Here is a 16,851-nt window from a genome sequence, read left to right as displayed (position 1 = left end):
ACTTACCCATTGAATATTTCAGTTCCTGATTTCTTCGTCTCTTGGTTGACAGCAGAGGCTCCAGAAGGTTCCTAAGGGAGAAGTAAGAAGAATTTAGAAGATAAGAAAGTAAGGCAGAGAGTGAATGAACGAATGAGTGAAAAAGAATAAATGAACTCACCGAGTTAAAGGTGCTAAAATGTTGTTTATAATGCAGGTTACCAAAGAACAAATACTTATATTGAAGAATAGAAGAGGAGCAAAAGCCATAGGCACTCTAGGTAAGGCAATAGAGAGAGAGGGAGAGAGAGAGTGAGAGAGAGAGTGAGAAAGTGGAGAAGGAACTGAAGGAAATTAGTAATGGTGTGCTTTTCTGTTAAAGCGATTTCCTTTTTTTTTTTTTTTTTGAATATTTTTATTGATCATTGCAAGGGACACATACATAAGAAATATAAGAAGAAAGACATAAGAAATTCATAGAGCGTTAAGATCTTATACGATAGTCAATAATACAGAGGAACATATGTAAAGAAGAAAAAAATGAATAAACAAATAAATGAATATGTAATGATTTTAGCCAGCATCAACCAAACAATAATGTTATAAAAAAAGTCTCCAGATTTTCTCTTTTTTCCTTAAAGATTTAGGTCCCCTTAGTTTTGCTAGTGAAAATTCCATCAGCTGTATCTCCTTACTTAAAGCCCACCATTCCGATATATGCGGGGGATGAGGAGAGATCCATGCCCTAGCTATGACCAGTCGTGCACAGGCAATTAAGATAGTGATGAGGTCTTTAGATATGTTACTTGTATCCTGCAAATCGAGTAAGACCAACTGTGCAGTGAATTTCGGGCTGATTATTTGTTTAAAGGAGAGTATGTCTTCTATTTTCCCCCAGAATTCAGTCAAAGACGGGCATAAAAAAAACATATGAACTAAGTCGGCAGCGTGTAATTCACATTTAGGACACTTCGTGCGGCTACTGACATCATTGTTGCCTGCCCAGCTAGATATTCTCTGCGGCGTGTAGTAGAGTTGTCAAATAGTTCTATAGTGCTGTAGTCTTAAGCTAGAGGACTGAACAGCCTGATTGATTCGGCGTAATGAACCCGAAATTTGGTTTGGTGTTATATTTATACCCATCCTATTGGTCCATTTTATAGCGAGTTTGTTACAGTCGTCCATTTTTAGATTTATTAGACATGCGTACCCCTCACTAATAAGCGATTTCACTAATGCTTGAAGATAGAGAGGGAGTAAGAAGGGCATAAAATGGAGTATGGCAGAAAGGAAGAAGTAGAGTGGAAGAGCCACAAGGTCAGGCAGTCTCTTCTCTGTCCCATTCCTCTTTCCTCTGGCTGGGTTCACACGGCCACTATTTAACTCTTCATTTGGTGGCTGTGGGAAAACCAGTGGTGGAATTTGGAAAATCTCATTGTTCTGCTCCTAGGAGTGTTGGCACTGTGAGTAACCATGACCCTTGACAGAGTGAAGTGCCCACGTCAATACTCACCTGAATAGAATTGCTGAAGAGTTTGATTGAAAAAATGTATAAAATATTCTTAAGGCGATTCAACAAGAATTAAAAGCAGGTAATCAAATTAGAAATGAAGGCCCAAATTTTCTTATCTCAGTGCTCGTTGTACTTCATGTGTCAGCCCTCATAGGCAGAGAGGGAATGAACGAATGAGTGAAAAAGAATAAATGAACTCACAGAGTTAAAGGGTGCTAAAATGTTTTTTATAATGCAGGTTACCAAAGAATAAAATACTTATATTGAAGAATAGAAGAGGAGCAAAAGCCATAGGCACTCTGGGTAAGGAAATAGAGAGAGAAAGAGTAAGAAAGTGGAGAAGGAATTGAAGGAAATTAGTAATGGTGTGCTTTTCTGTTACGATTTCCACTCATGGTTGAAGATAGAGAGGGAGTAAGAAAGGCATAAAACTGAGTATGGCAGAAAGGAAAAAGTAGAGTGGAAGAGCCAGAAGGTCAGGCAGTCTCTTTTCTGTCCCATTCCCCTTGCCCCCGGCTAGGTTCACACAGCCACTAGTTAACTCTTCAGTTGGTGGCTGTGGGAAAACCAGTGGGGGGATTTCGAAAATCACATTGTTCTGCTCCTGGGAGTGTCTGCACTGTGAGTAACCACAACCCTTGACAACAGGCCTCACCTCCTCTGCACCCCCTGGACAGGCCTCAGTCCCTCTTCAGCCCCTTGGACAGGACTCATCTCCTCTGTACCCCCTTGGACAAGCATCACCTCCTCTTCTCCCCCTGGACAGGCATACCTCCTCTTCTCCCCAAGGACAGTCCTCACCTCCTCTGCACCACTGTACAGGCCTCACCAACTCTGGAACCCCTAGACAGGCCTCACCTCCTCTGCTCCCGCTGGACAGGCATCTCCTCTGCACCCAGTAGGGTCCACCTCATGTAAGGTGAGTGTATATCCTGATGTTAGTGGAATACACTTTGTTTGTTAAAATACCCCTCACACACCAAAAGGGCCCTTGGTGTCATGCTTCATCATCGGGGTCTTCCCGTCCCGCTGCGGGACAGGGCAGTGCTGCGACAAGCGACTACGCTGGAGCACCTTTAGATGGAGGTGCTATGTGAGTGGAGTGAGTGTCAGTGAGGTCAGAGGTGATAAAAAGTGATGTTAAAAAATACCTGGCCTAGTGATAAGAAAAACTATTTAATAAGCACTGGCTGGTATTGTTAAAAATAAGTGTGGGGCGGAGAAATTAAGCAGGTTAATGGGCTAATTCTCCTGTGTGGGTCAACATGTTTCGGGGCTTGGAGCCCCTTCGTCAGGACCGGGAGGAGATCCTCCTGTCACTCACTAGTGTTACACCACAAAAAAGATTCTAATAAGGTGTATGTACATAAAAGTGTAGAGAAAAGCTCTTATCAATGTGTGTAGCTAGCGGACGAAGGAGGAAGCACCATCGTGCTGGGGGTTGATTGGACCCTCCAATACCCTTCTGTCTAGAGCTGGCTCATGGGGCAGTGACTCCTTACTCTAGGAAGCATACTACATCTATTTTGATAGTGGTAGGAACTGTGTAATTATAAAATATATAGCTACACACATTGATAAGAGCTTTTCTCTACACTTTTATGTACATATACCTTATTAGAATCTTTTTTGTGGTGTAACACTAGTGAGTGACAGGAGGATCTCCTCCCGGTCCTGACGAAGGGGCTCCAAGCCCCGAAACATGTTGACCCACACAGGAGAATTAGCCCATTAACCTGCTTAATTTCTCCGCCCCACACTTATTTTTAACAATACCAGCCAGTGCTTATTAAATAGTTTTTCTTATCACTAGGCCAGGTATTTTTTAACATCACTTTTTATCACCTCTGACCTCACTGACACTCACTCCACTCACATAGCACCTCCATCTAAAGGTGCTCCAGCGTAGTCGCTTGTCGCAGCACTGCCCCGTCCCGCAGCGGGACGGGAAGACCCCGATGATGAAGCATGACACCAAGGGCCCTTTTGGTGTGTGAGGGGTATTTTAACAAACAAAGTGTATTCCATTAACATCAGGATATACACTCACCTTACATGAGGTGGACCCTACTGATTACTAATACTTCTGTTAAGAGGAGGACGTGCCCACCTTGGTGCCACCCGCACCACCTCTTCACTCCCCCTTTTTTGATTTCCTTAATCTCCTCTGCACCCTCAGGACAGACCTCATATCCTCTGCACCACTGGACAGGCCTCTCCTCTTCTGCACCTAGGACAGGCCTCACCTCATCTGCGCTTCCTAGACAGGGCTTACCGCCTCTCTTCCCAGGACAGGCCTCACCTTCTGTGCTCCCCATGGGCAGGCCTCACCTCCTCTGCTCAGCTTTGGATAGGCCTCACCTCCTCTGCAACCCCAGGCCTCACCTCCTCTACTCCCCCAGGACAGGCCTCACCTCCTCTCCACTCCCTGGACAGGCCTCACCTCATCTGAGCCTGCCCCACCAGACAGGCCTCACCTCCTCTGCACCTCCTGGACAGGCCTCACCACCTCTTCACCCGATGGACAGGCCTCACCTCCTCTGAGCCCCCCCACACCAGACAGGCCTCACCTCCTCTGCACCCCTGGACAGGCCTCACATCCTCTGCACACCTATGGACAGGCCTCGCCTCCTCTGCACCCCCTGGACAGGCCTCACCTCCTCTGCCCTCCATGGACAGGCCTCACTTCCTCTGTGACCCTGGAGACGCCCCACCTCCACTGCTCCCCCTGGACAGGCCTCACTGGAGACGCCTCACATCCTCATCACCTCCTGGACAGGCCTCACCTCCTCTGCTCCCCTGGACTGGCCTCACCTCCTCTGACCCCTGGACAGGCCTCACCTCCTCTGCACCCCTGGACAGGTCTCACCTCCTCTGCTCCCCTGGACAGGTCTCACCTCCTCTGCACCCCTGGACAGGCCTCACCTCCTCTGCACCCCTGGATAGGCCTCTCCTCCTCTGCACCCCTGGACAGGCCTCACCTCCTCTGCACCCCTGGACAGGCCTCTCCTCCTCTGCACCCCCTGGACAGGTCTCTCCTCCTCTGCACCCCTAGACAGGCCTCTCCTCCTCTGCACCCCTGGACAGGCCTCACCTCCTCTGCACCCCTGGACAGGCCTCTCCTCCTCTGCACCCCCTGGACAGGCCTCTCCTCCTCTGCACCCCTGGACAGGCCTCACCTCCTCTGCACCCCTCTGGACAGGTCTCACCTCCTCTGAACCCCTGGACAGGCCTCACCTCCTCTGCACCCCTGGACAGGCCTCACCTCCTCTGCACCCCTCTGGACAGGTCTCACCTCCTCTGCACGCCTGGACAGGCCTCTCCTCCTCTGCACCCCTGGACAGGCCTCTCCTCCTCTGCACCCCTGCACAGGCCTCTCCTCCTCCGCTCCCCTGGACAAGCCTCACCTCCTCTGCACCCCCTGGACAGGCCTCTCCTCCGCTGCACCCCTGGACAGGCCTCTCCTCCTCTGCACCCCTGGACAGGCCTCCCCTCCTCTGTACCCCTGGACAGGCCTCACCTCCTCTGCCCCCCTGGACAGGAATCACCACCTCTTCACCCGATGGACAGGTCTCACCTCCTCTGTGACCCTGGATAGGCCTCTCCTCCTCTGAACCCCCTGGACAGGCCTCACCTCCTCTTCACTCCCTGGACAGGCCTCACCTCCTCTGCCCCCCTGGACAGGAATCACCACCTCTTCACCCGATGGACAGGCCTCACCTCCTCTGCAACTCTGGGAATGCCTCACCTCCTCTAGCCCGTGGACATGCCTCACCTCCTCTGGCCCCTGGACATGCCTCACCTCCTCTAGCCCCTGGACATGCCTCACCTCCTCTGCACCCCTGGACAGGCCTCACCTCCTCTGCTCTCCTTGGACAGGCTTTACCTCCTCTGCCCCTGGACAGGCCTCTCCTCCTCTGCACCCCTGGACAGGCCTCACCTCCTCTGCACCCCTCTGGACAGGTCTCACCTCCTCTGCACCCCTGGACAGGCCTCACCTCCTCTGCACCCCTGGACAGGCCTCACCTCCTCTGCACCCCTCTGGACAGGTCTCACCTCCTCTGCACACCTGGAAAGGCCTCTCCTCCGCTGCACCCCTGGACAGGCCTCTCCTCCTCTGCACCCCTGGACAGGCCTCACCTCCTCTGCACCCCTCTGGACAGGTCTCACCTCCTCTGCACCCCTGGATAGGCCTCTCCTCCTCGGCACCCCCTGGACAGGCCTCACCTCCTCTTCACTCCCTGGACAGGCCTCACCTCCTCTGCCCCCCTGGACAGGAATCACCACCTCTTCACCCGATGGACAGGCCTCACCTCCTCTGCAACTCTGGACATGCCTCACCTCCTCTGGCCCCTGGACATGCCTCACCTCCTCTAGCCCCTGGACATGCCTCACCTCCTCTAGCCCCTGGACAGGCCTCACCTCCTCTGCTCTCCTTGGACAGGCTTTACCTCCTCTGCCCCTGGACAGGCCTCAACTCCTCTGCACACCTGGACAGGCCTCAGCTTATCTGCAAGCGCTTCACAGGCCTCATCATCTCTGCACCCCTTGGACAGGCCTCTCCTCCTCTGCATTCCCCTGGACAGGCCTCTCCTCCTCTGCATTCCCCTGGACAGGACCCACCCCCTCTTCACCCCCGGACAGGCCTCACCTCCTCTGTCCCCTGGACATGCCTCACCCCCTCTGCACCCACCTGGACACGCCTCACCTCCTCTGCACCCCCAGGTCTAACCTCTTATGCTCACCCTGGACAAGTCTCACCTCCATTGCACCCCTGGACAGGCCTCACCTCCTCTGTACCCCTGGACAGGCCTCACCTCCTCTGCACCTCTGCACCCCTGGACAGGCCTCTCCTCCTCTGTACCCCTGGACAGGCCTCACCTCCTCTGCTCTCCTTGGACAGGCCTCTCCTCCTCTGCACCCCTGGACAGGCCTTACCTCTTCTGCCCCTGGAGAGGTCTCACCTCCTCTGCACCCCTGGACAGGCCTCAACTCCTCTGTACCCCTGGACAGGTCTCACCTCCTCTGCACCCCTGGGCAGGCCTCACCTCCTCTGCACTCCTGGAGACGTCTCACCTCCTCTGCACCCCTAGACAGGCCTCATCACCTCCTGGACAGGCCTCTCCTCCTCTACCCCTTCTCTGGACAGGCCTCTCCTAGTCTACACCCATGGACAGGCCTCTCCTCCTCTGCACCCCTGGACAGGCCTCTCCTCCTCTGCCCCTCTGGACAGGCCTCTCCTCCTCTCTACCCCTGGACAGGCCACTCATCCTCTGCCCCTCATCTGACAGGCCTCTCCTCCTCTCCTCCTCTGGACAGGCCTCACCTCCCCTACTCCTCTGGACAGGCCTCTCCTACTCTGCCCCTCCTCTGGGGAGGCCTCTCGGTGAAGGATTCTCATTAAGGACAGAGGAGCCCAGAGTTCATTCCACCCCATTCAGCGCCTCTGACTCCGCCCTGAGCCTCGGGCGCTATGCACAGGCCCCGAAGAGAGACACTGCTCCCCTGGACAGGCCTCTCCTCCTTTGCACCCCTGGACAGTCCTCTCCTCCTCTGCCCCAAAGGACAGGCCTCTCCTCCTCTGCCCCTCCTCTGGACAGGCCTCACCTCCTCTGCATCCCTGGACAGGCCTCACCTCCTCTACTTCTTTTTTTTTTTTAGGCTAAATTACCGTGAGGCATATTGGCGCTTGCCTTGGGAACCCGTCCTGGCTTTTCCCAGCGAGATAACCCGTACTTGGTATCCCCAAGGTGAAAGCCAGGCATCCCGCCGCGGGGGGGCCGTTGTGGAGATTAAGCAAGCTTAATGCCCAGAGTTGCAGAGTGTGAACCCGTGATTCGAGTAGGCACCGAAGCGAGAATTATCGAGTCCGCTGACCCTGGTCCACAACCCTGCCGTGTCGGGAATTGAACCCTGGTCCCAGGCCGTTCTCTGCTTCAGGGTCTGCCTGCTCTAACCAGTGAGCCACACTTCTCTTCTGGACAGGCCTCACCTCCTCTGCACCCCTGGACAGGTCTCATCTCCTCTGCACCCCTGGACAGGTCTCATCTCCTCTGCACCCCCGGACAGGCCTCGCCTCCTCTTCACCCCTCAACAGGCCTCTCCTCCTCTGCATTCCTGGACAGGCCTCTCCTCCTCTGCACACCTGGACAGGCCTCACCTCCTCCGCACCCTGCACCCCTGGACAGGCCTCTCCTCCTCTGCACCCCTGGAAAGGCCTCACCTCCTCTGCACCCCTGGACAGGTCTCATCTCCTCTGCACCCCTGGACAGGTCTCATCTCCTCTGCACCCCTGGACAGGCCTCGCCTCCTCTGCACCCCTAGACAGGTCTCATCTCCTCTGCACCCCTGGACAGGCCTCGCCTCCTCTTCACCCCTCAACAGGCCTCTCCTCCTCTGCATTGCTGGACAGGCCTCTCCTCCTCTGCACACCTGGACAGGCCTCACCTCCTCCGCACCCTGCACCCCTGGACAGGCCTCTCCTCCTCTGCACCCCTGGAAAGGCCTCACCTCCTCTGCACCCCTGGACAGGCCTCACCTCCTCTGCACCCCTGGACAGGCCTCAGCCCTTCTGGACCCCTGGAAAGGCCTCACCTCCTCTGCACTCCTGGACAGGCCTCACCTCCTTTGCTCCCCTGTACAGGCCTGTCCTCCTCGGCACTCCTGGACAGGCCTCACCTTCTCTGCCCCTCCTCTGGGCATGCCTCTCCTCCTCTGCACCCCTGGACAGGCCTCTCCTCCTCCGCACCCCTGGACAGGCCTCACCTACTATTCACCCGTGGACAGGCCTCACCTCCTCTGCATCCCTGGACAGGTCTCATCTCCTCTGCAAACCTAGATAGGCCTCACCTCCTCTCCTCCTCTGGACAGGCCTCTCCTCCTCTGCATCCCTGGACAGGCCTCCTCCTCTGCACCCCTGGACAGGCCTCACCTCCTCCACTTCTCCTCTGGACAGGCCTCACCTCCTCTGCACTTCTGGAAAGGCCTCACCTCCTCTACACCCCTGGACAGGTCTCATCTCCTGTGCTCCCCTAGACAGGCCTCACCTCCTCTTCACCTCTGGACAGGCCTCTCCTCTGCACCCCTGGACAGGTCTCTCCTCCTCTGCACCCCTAGACAGGCCAATCCTCTACTCCTCCTATGGACAGGCGTCTCCTCCTCTGCATTCCTCTGGACAGGCCTCACCTCCTATGCACCCCTGGACAGGCCTCTCCTCCTCCGCCCCTCCTCTGGACAGGCCTCTCCTCGTCTGCGCCCCTGGACAGACCTCTCCTCCTCTGTACCCCTGGACAGGACTCACCCCCTCTGCTCCCCTGGACAGGCCTCACCTCCTTTGCGCCCCTGGACAGGCCTCTTCTCCTCTGGACAAACCTCCCGGTGAAGGATTCTCATTAATGACAGAGAAGCCCAGAGTTCATTCCACCCCATCCAGCACCTCTGACTCCCCCTGGGCATCGGGGCGCTATGCACAGGCCGCGAAGAGAGATACTGCTCCTCTGGACAGGCCTCACCTCCTCTGCACCCCTGGACACGCCTCACCTCCTCTGCCCCTCCTCTGGACAGGCCTCTCCTCCTCTGGACAGGCCTCACCTCCTCTACCCCCTGGACGGCCTCTCCTCCTCTGCACCCCTGGACAGGCCTCTCCTCCTCTGCTCCTCCTCTGGACAGGCATCATCTCCTCTGACCCTGAACAGGCTTCACCTCCCCTGTACCCCTGGACTTGCCTCTCCTCCTCTGCCCCTTCTCTGGACAGGCCTCTCTTCTTCTCCTCCTCTGGACAGGCCTCTCGTACTGTCCTCCTATGGACAGGCCTAACCTCCTCTGCACCCCTGGACAGGCCTCACCTCCTCTGCACACCTGGACAGGCCTCTCCTCCTCTGCTCCTCCTCTGGACAGGCCTCACCGCCTCTGCTCCCCTGGACAGGCCTCTCCTACTCTGCCCCTCCTCTGGACAGGCCTCACCTCCTCTGCCCCCTCGACAGGCCTCCCTTCATCTGTATCCCTGAACAGGCCTCTCGTCCTCTGACCCTGGACAGGCCTCACCTCCTCTGCTCCTCTGGTCAGGCCTCTCCCCCTCAGCACCCCTGGACAGGCCTCTCCACCTCTGTCCCTCCTCTGGACAGGCCTCTTGGTGAAGGATTCTCATTCAAGACAGAAGAGCCCAGAGTTCATTCCACCCCATCCAGCGCCTCTGACTCCGCCCTGAGCCTCCCCTGGACAGGCCTCTCCTCCTCTGCACCCCTGGACATGCCTCACCTCATCTACCCCTCCTCTGGACAGGCCTCTCCTCCTCTGCACCCCTGGACAGGCCTATCCTCCTCTGCACCCCTGGACAGGCCTCACCTCCTCTGCACCCCTGGACCGGCCTCAGCTCCTCTCCTCCTATGGACAGGCCTCTCCTCCTCTGGACAGGCCTCTCCTCCTCTGCCTCTCCTCTGGACAGGCCTCACCTCCTCTGCACCACTGGACAGGCCTCTCCTCCTCTGCACCCCTGGACAGGCCTTTCCTCCTCTGCACCCCTGGACAGGCCTCTACTCCTCCGCACCCTGCACCCCTGGACAGGCCTCTCCTCCTCTGCACCCCTGGAAAGGCCTCACCTCCTCTGCACCCCTGGACAGGCCTCACCTCCTCTGCACCCCTGGACAGGCCTCAGCCCTTCTGGACCCCTGGAAAGGCCTCACCTCCTCTGCACTCCTGGACAGGCCTCACCTCCTTTGCTCCCCTGTACAGGCCTGTCCTCCTCGGCACTCCTGGACAGGCCTCACCTTCTCTGCCCCACCTCCTCTGCACCCCTGGACAGGCCTCTCCTCCTTCGCACCCCTGGACAGGCCTCACCTACTATGCACCCGTGGACAGGCCTCACCTCCTCTGCATCCCTGGACAGGTCTCATCTCCTCTGCAAACCTAGATAGGCCTCACCTCCTCTCCTCCTCTGGACAGGCCTCTCCTCCTCTGCATCCCTGGACAGGCCTCCTCCTCTGCACCCCTGGACAGGCCTCACCTCCTCCACTTCTCCTCTGGACAGGCCTCACCTCCTCTGCACTTCTGGATAGGCCTCACCTCCTCTGCACCCCTGGACAGGTCTCATCTCCTCTGCTCCCCTGAACAGGCCTCACCTCCTCTTCACCTCTGAACAGGCCTCTCCTCTGCACCCCTGGACAGGTCTCTCCTCCTCTGCACCCCTAGACAGGCCAATCCTCTACTCCTCCTATGGACAGGCGTCTCCTCCTCTGCATTCCTCTGGACAGGCCTCACCTCCTATGCACCCCTGGACAGGCCTCTCCTCCTCCGCCCCTCCTCTGGACAGGCCTCTCCTCGTCTGCGCCCCTGGACAGGCCTCTCCTCCGCTGTACCCCTGGACAGGACTCACCCCCTCTGCTCCCCTGGACAGGCCTCACCTCCTCTGGCCCCTGGACATGCCTCACCTCCTCTAGCCCCTGGACATGCCTCACCTCCTCTGCACCCCTGGACAGGCCTCACCTCCTCTGCTCTCCTTGGACAGGCTTTACCTCCTCTGCCCCTGGACAGGCCTCTCCTCCTCTGCACCCCTGGACAGGCCTCACCTCCTCTGCACCCCTCTGGACAGGTCTCACCTCCTCTGCACCCCTGGACAGGCCTCACCTCCTCTGCACCCCTGGACAGGCCTCACCTCCTCTGCACCCCTCTGGACAGGTCTCACCTCCTCTGCACACCTGGAAAGGCCTCTCCTCCTCTGCACCCCTGGACAGGCCTCACCTCCTCTGCACCCCTCTGGTCAGGTCTCACCTCCTCTGCACCCCTGGATAGGCCTCTCCTCCTCGGCACCCCCTGGACAGGCCTCACCTCCTCTTCACTCCCTGGACAGGCCTCACCTCCTCTGCCCCCCTGGACAGGAATCACCACCTCTTCACCCGATGGACAGGCCTCACCTCCTCTGCAACTCTGGACATGCCTCACCTCCTCTAGCCCCTGGACATGCCTCACCTCCTCTGGCCCCTGGACATGCCTCACCTCCTCTAGCCCCTGGACATGCCTCACCTCCTCTAGCCCCTGGACAGGCCTCATCTCCTCTGCTCTCCTTGGACAGGCTTTACCTCCTCTGCCCCTGGACAGGCCTCAACTCCTCTGCACACCTGGACAGGCCTCAGCTTATCTGCAAGCGCTTCACAGGCCTCATCATCTCTGCACCCCTTGGACAGGCCTCTCCTCCTCTGCATTCCCCTGGACAGGACCCACCCCCTCTTCACCCCCGGACAGGCCTCACCTCCTCTGTCCCCTGGACATGCCTCACCCCCTCTGCACCCACCTGGACACGCCTCACCTCCTCTGCACCCCCAGGTCTAACCTCTTATGCTCACCCTGGACAAGTCTCACCTCCATTGCACCCCTGGACAGGCCTCACCTCCTCTGTACCCCTGGACAGGCCTCACCTCCTCTGCACCTCTGCACCCCTGGACAGGCCTCTCCTCCTCTGTACCCCTGGACAGGCCTCACCTCCTCTGCTCTCCTTGGACAGGCCTCTCCTCCTCTGCACCCCTGGACAGGCCTTACCTCTTCTGCCCCTGGAGAGGTCTCACCTCCTCTGCACCCCTGGACAGGCCTCAACTCCTCTGTACCCCTGGACAGGTCTCACCTCCTCTGCACCCCTGGACAGGCCTCACCTCCTCTGCACTCCTGGAGACGTCTCACCTCCTCTGCACCCCTAGACAGGCCTCATCACCTCCTGGACAGGCCTCTCCTCCTCTACCCCTTCTCTGGACAGGCCTCTCCTAGTCTACACCCATGGACAGGCCTCTCCTCCTCTGCACCCCTGGACAGGCCTCTCCTCCTCTGCCCCTCTGGACAGGCCTCTCCTCCTCTCTACCCCTGGACAGGCCACTCATCCTCTGCCCCTCATCTGACAGGCCTCTCCTCCTCTCCTCCTCTGGACAGGCCTCACCTCCCCTACTCCTCTGGACAGGCCTCTCCTACTCTGCCCCTCCTCTGGGGAGGCCTCTCGGTGAAGGATTCTCATTAAGGACAGAGGAGCCCAGAGTTCATTCCACCCCATTCAGCGCCTCTGACTCCGCCCTGAGCCTCGGGCGCTATGCACAGGCCCTGAAGAGAGACACTGCTCCCCTGGACAGGCCTCTCCTCCTTTGCACCCCTGGACAGTCCTCTCCTCCTCTGCCCCAAAGGACAGGCCTCTCCTCCTCTGCCCCTCCTCTGGACAGGCCTCACCTCCTCTGCATCCCTGGACAGGCCTCACCTCCTCTACTTCTTTTCTTTTTTTTAGGCTAAATTACCGTGAGGCATATTGGCGCTTGCCTTGGGAACCCGTCCTGGCTTTTCCCAGCGAGATAACCCGTACTTGGTATCCCCAAGGTGAAAGCCAGGCATCCCGCCGCGGGGGGGCCGTTGTGGAGATTAAGCAAGCTTAATGCCCAGAGTTGCAGAGTGTGAACCCGTGATTCGAGTAGGCACCGAAGCGAGAATTATCGAGTCCGCTGACCCTGGTCCACAACCCTGCCGTGTCGGGAATTGAACCCTGGTCCCAGGCCGTTCTCTGCTTCAGGGTCTGCCTGCTCTAACCAGTGAGCCACACTTCTCTTCTGGACAGGCCTCACCTCCTCTGCACCCCTGGACAGGTCTCATCTCCTCTGCACCCCTGGACAGGTCTCATCTCCTCTGCACCCCCGGACAGGCCTCGCCTCCTCTTCACCCCTCAACAGGCCTCTCCTCCTCTGCATTCCTGGACAGGCCTCTCCTCCTCTGCACACCTGGACAGGCCTCACCTCCTCCGCACCCTGCACCCCTGGACAGGCCTCTCCTCCTCTGCACCCCTGGAAAGGCCTCACCTCCTCTGCACCCCTGGACAGGTCTCATCTCCTCTGCACCCCTGGACAGGTCTCATCTCCTCTGCACCCCTGGACAGGCCTCGCCTCCTCTGCACCCCTAGACAGGTCTCATCTCCTCTGCACCCCTGGACAGGCCTCGCCTCCTCTTCACCCCTCAACAGGCCTCTCCTCCTCTGCATTGCTGGACAGGCCTCTCCTCCTCTGCACACCTGGACAGGCCTCACCTCCTCCGCACCCTGCACCCCTGGACAGGCCTCTCCTCCTCTGCACCCCTGGAAAGGCCTCACCTCCTCTGCACCCCTGGACAGGCCTCACCTCCTCTGCACCCCTGGACAGGCCTCACCTCCTCTGCACCCCTGGACAGGCCTCACCTCCTCTGCACCCCTGGACAGGCCTCAGCCCTTCTGGACCCCTGGAAAGGCCTCACCTCCTCTGCACTCCTGGACAGGCCTCACCTCCTTTGCTCCCCTGTACAGGCCTGTCCTCCTCGGCACTCCTGGACAGGCCTCACCTTCTCTGCCCCTCCTCTGGGCATGCCTCTCCTCCTCTGCACCCCTGGACAGGCCTCTCCTCCTCCGCACCCCTGGACAGGCCTCACCTACTATTCACCCGTGGACAGGCCTCACCTCCTCTGCATCCCTGGACAGGTCTCATCTCCTCTGCAAACCTAGATAGGCCTCACCTCCTCTCCTCCTCTGGACAGGCCTCTCCTCCTCTGCATCCCTGGACAGGCCTCCTCCTCTGCACCCCTGGACAGGCCTCACCTCCTCCACTTCTCCTCTGGACAGGCCTCACCTCCTCTGCACTTCTGGAAAGGCCTCACCTCCTCTGCACCCCTGGACAGGTCTCATCTCCTGTGCTCCCATAGACAGGCCTCACCTCCTCTTCACCTCTGGACAGGCCTCTCCTCTGCACCCCTGGACAGGTCTCTCCTCCTCTGCACCCCTAGACAGGCCAATCCTCTACTCCTCCTATGGACAGGCGTCTCCTCCTCTGCATTCCTCTGGACAGGCCTCACCTCCTATGCACCCCTGGACAGGCCTCTCCTCCTCCGCCCCTCCTCTGGACAGGCCTCTCCTCGTCTGCGCCCCTGGACAGACCTCTCCTCCTCTGTACCCCTGGACAGGACTCACCCCCTCTGCTCCCCTGGACAGGCCTCACCTCCTTTGCGCCCCTGGACAGGCCTCTTCTCCTCTGGACAAACCTCCCGGTTAAGGATTCTCATTAATGACAGAGAAGCCCAGAGTTCATTCCACCCCATCCAGCACCTCTGACTCCCCCTGGGCATCGGGGCGCTATGCACAGGCCGCGAAGAGAGATACTGCTCCTCTGGACAGGCCTCACCTCCTCTGCACCCCTGGACACGCCTCACCTCCTCTGCCCCTCCTCTGGACAGGCCTCTCCTCCTCTGGACAGGCCTCACCTCCTCTACCCCCTGGACGGCCTCTCCTCCTCTGCACCCCTGGACAGGCCTCTCCTCCTCTGCTCCTCCTCTGGACAGGCATCATCTCCTCTGACCCTGAACAGGCTTCACCTCCCCTGTACCCCTGGACTTGCCTCTCCTCCTCTGCCCCTTCTCTGGACAGGCCTCTCTTCTTCTCCTCCTCTGGACAGGCCTCTCGTACTGTCCTCCTATGGACAGGCCTAACCTCCTCTGCACCCCTGGACAGGCCTCACCTCCTCTGCACACCTGGACAGGCCTCTCCTCCTCTGCTCCTCCTCTGGACAGGCCTCACCGCCTCTGCTCCCCTGGACAGGCCTCTCCTACTCTGCCCCTCCTCTGGACAGGCCTCACCTCCTCTGCCCCCTCGACAGGCCTCCCTTCATCTGTATCCCTGAACAGGCCTCTCGTCCTCTGACCCTGGACAGGCCTCACCTCCTCTGCTCCTCTGGTCAGGCCTCTCCCCCTCAGCACCCCTGGACAGGCCTCTCCACCTCTGTCCCTCCTCTGGACAGGCCTCTTGGTGAAGGATTCTCATTCAAGACAGAAGAGCCCAGAGTTCATTCCACCCCATCCAGCGCCTCTGACTCCGCCCTGAGCCTCCCCTGGACAGGCCTCTCCTCCTCTGCACCCCTGGACATGCCTCACCTCATCTACCCCTCCTCTGGACAGGCCTCTCCTCCTCTGCACCCCTGGACAGGCCTATCCTCCTCTGCACCCCTGGACAGGCCTCACCTCCTCTGCACCCCTGGACCGGCCTCAGCTCCTCTCCTCCTATGGACAGGCCTCTCCTCCTCTGGACAGGCCTCTCCTCCTCTGCCTCTCCTCTGGACAGGCCTCACCTCCTCTGCACCACTGGACAGGCCTCTCCTCCTCTGCACCCCTGGACAGGCCTTTCCTCCTCTGCACCCCTGGACAGGCCTCTACTCCTCCGCACCCTGCACCCCTGGACAGGCCTCTCCTCCTCTGCACCCCTGGAAAGGCCTCACCTCCTCTGCACCCCTGGACAGGCCTCACCTCCTCTGCACCCCTGGACAGGCCTCAGCCCTTCTGGACCCCTGGAAAGGCCTCACCTCCTCTGCACTCCTGGACAGGCCTCACCTCCTTTGCTCCCCTGTACAGGCCTGTCCTCCTCGGCACTCCTGGACAGGCCTCACCTTCTCTGCCCCACCTCCTCTGCACCCCTGGACAGGCCTCTCCTCCTTCGCACCCCTGGACAGGCCTCACCTACTATGCACCCGTGGACAGGCCTCACCTCCTCTGCATCCCTGGACAGGTCTCATCTCCTCTGCAAACCTAGATAGGCCTCACCTCCTCTCCTCCTCTGGACAGGCCTCTCCTCCTCTGCATCCCTGGACAGGCCTCCTCCTCTGCACCCCTGGACAGGCCTCACCTCCTCCACTTCTCCTCTGGACAGGCCTCACCTCCTCTGCACTTCTGGATAGGCCTCACCTCCTCTGCACCCCTGGACAGGTCTCATCTCCTCTGCTCCCCTGAACAGGCCTCACCTCCTCTTCACCTCTGAACAGGCCTCTCCTCTGCACCCCTGGACAGGTCTCTCCTCCTCTGCACCCCTAGACAGGCCAATCCTCTACTCCTCCTATGGACAGGCGTCTCCTCCTCTGCATTCCTCTGGACAGGCCTCACCTCCTATGCACCCCTGGACAGGCCTCTCCTCCTCCGCCCCTCCTCTGGACAGGCCTCTCCTCGTCTGCGCCCCTGGACAGGCCTCTCCTCCGCTGTACCCCTGGACAGGACTCACCCCCTCTGCTCCCCTGGACAGGCCTCACCTCCTCTGGCCCCTGGACATGCCTCACCTCCTCTAGCCCCTGGACATGCCTCACCTCCTCTGCACCCCTGGACATGCCTCACCTCCTCTGCTCTCCTTGGACAGGCTTTACCTCCTCTGCCCCTGGACAGGCCTCTCCTCCTCTGCACCCCTGGACAGGCCTCACCTCCTCTGCACCCCTCTGGACAGGTCTCACCTCCTCTGCACCCCTGGACAGGCCTCACCTCCTCTGCACCCCTGGACAGGCCTCACCTCCTCTGCACCCCTCTGGACAGGTCTCACCTCCTCTGCACACCTGGAAAGGCCTCTCCTC

General features: G+C 58.9%; 1 pseudogene across 1 annotated transcript in view; it reads right to left on the bottom strand.

Annotated features, from left to right (window-relative positions):
* LOC144805909 (uncharacterized) overlaps positions 1 to 16,851 on the bottom strand; it is a 45,147-nt pseudogene that overhangs the window by 19,380 nt on the left and 8,916 nt on the right. The window contains exon 2 of the transcript XR_013605626.1: positions 7 to 71. The product of XR_013605626.1 is annotated as an uncharacterized LOC144805909 (transcript). The remainder of the gene's footprint in view (positions 1 to 6; positions 72 to 16,851) is intronic.

The sequence above is a fragment of the Lissotriton helveticus genome (genome assembly GCF_964261635.1).
Source record: "Lissotriton helveticus chromosome 1_1 unlocalized genomic scaffold, aLisHel1.1 SUPER_1_unloc_32, whole genome shotgun sequence".
NCBI classification, from domain to species: Eukaryota; Metazoa; Chordata; class Amphibia; order Caudata; family Salamandridae; genus Lissotriton; species Lissotriton helveticus.
This window is presented reverse-complemented; position numbering and strand designations above follow the sequence as displayed.